Genomic DNA, 1,179 nt, shown 5'->3' on the forward strand with positions numbered 1-1,179 from the left:
AATGAATTCTTGGATTTTTCAAGATTCTGGGTCAACATATACTCAGAGGTTATAAAAAGTATAATTGGAATAGAAGATTCACGTTCCTGACTTGATGGATGAGCAAAAGAATACCAGGAACTGATCTAATGGTAAGCAAGGCTATTATTAAGACAACAGTATAAAAGATGAAAAGGTAGAGGAAACAACTAGAGGAAATCATTGAAGACAATCCAAAAACAATTGGAGGCAAAAAGACCTATTGGAAAGTTTTAGCAATTGACCAGTGTGGCAATAACGCAGTCCTATAATAGGCTGTTAGCAGGCAAATCAAGAGGAAAGGATGAATTTAAGAAATATTGTAGAAATGGTATCAGGAGGTCCTAGTAGGTAACTGATTGGACATGGGAAGTGAGAGAGAAAGGAGAACTGAAAGTAACCCCAAGGTTAAATACATGGGAAACAATGTATTTAAATCTATTAAAAAGTGCAGGGGTGCTTAGGTGGCACAGTGAATGGAACACTGGCCCTGGAGTCAAGAGGACCTGAGTTCAAATTCGGCCTCTGACACTTAACACAAAAAACTAGCCATGTGACCTTGGGCAAGTCGTAACCCCAATTGCCCTCCAAAAAAAAAAAAGTGAAAAAAGTGATGATCATGATTCTATGGGTAAAAACAGTGAAGGAGGAACAAATTTAGAGGGAAAGATAAGTTCAATTTTTAATTGTTGACTTTGAGGCTCTTCTGTGACATCTACATGGAAATTTCTAATAGGCAGATGATGATATACATCTGAAGATCAGAAGATAGGCTAATCGCAGTTTCAAGAATCATCTGTGTCAATATGTAAACTGAAGCCAAGGGAGTTCATGTGATCAAGGTAGACAGTATGGAGAGAGAAGAAAAGAGGGTCAAGGACATGTACGTATTTCCTAAGGTACTTAATAAATGCTTGTTGAATTTAATTAAACAAGTCATTTAACCTGGATTTTATAAAATAAGAAGGTTGTCCTAAATCAGGCCTGCATAATCTGTGCCTGCCAAAGGATTTCAGGCAATCTGTGAAAACAGAAGACATTTATTCATACACTGTCTGAATTGGTGCTAAGTACTAGAGAGACAAAAGGGGGGAAAAGCCCCTGCCCTCAGGAAGTTCATAGTCTAATTGGGAAGACAACATGAAAACACTATGAACAAAC

The sequence above is a fragment of the Petaurus breviceps genome, unplaced genomic scaffold, assembly GCF_028583685.1.
Source record: "Petaurus breviceps papuanus isolate PSGF00001 unplaced genomic scaffold, PetGlider_PUasm1.0 175, whole genome shotgun sequence".
Taxonomy (NCBI): Eukaryota; Metazoa; Chordata; class Mammalia; order Diprotodontia; family Petauridae; genus Petaurus; species Petaurus breviceps.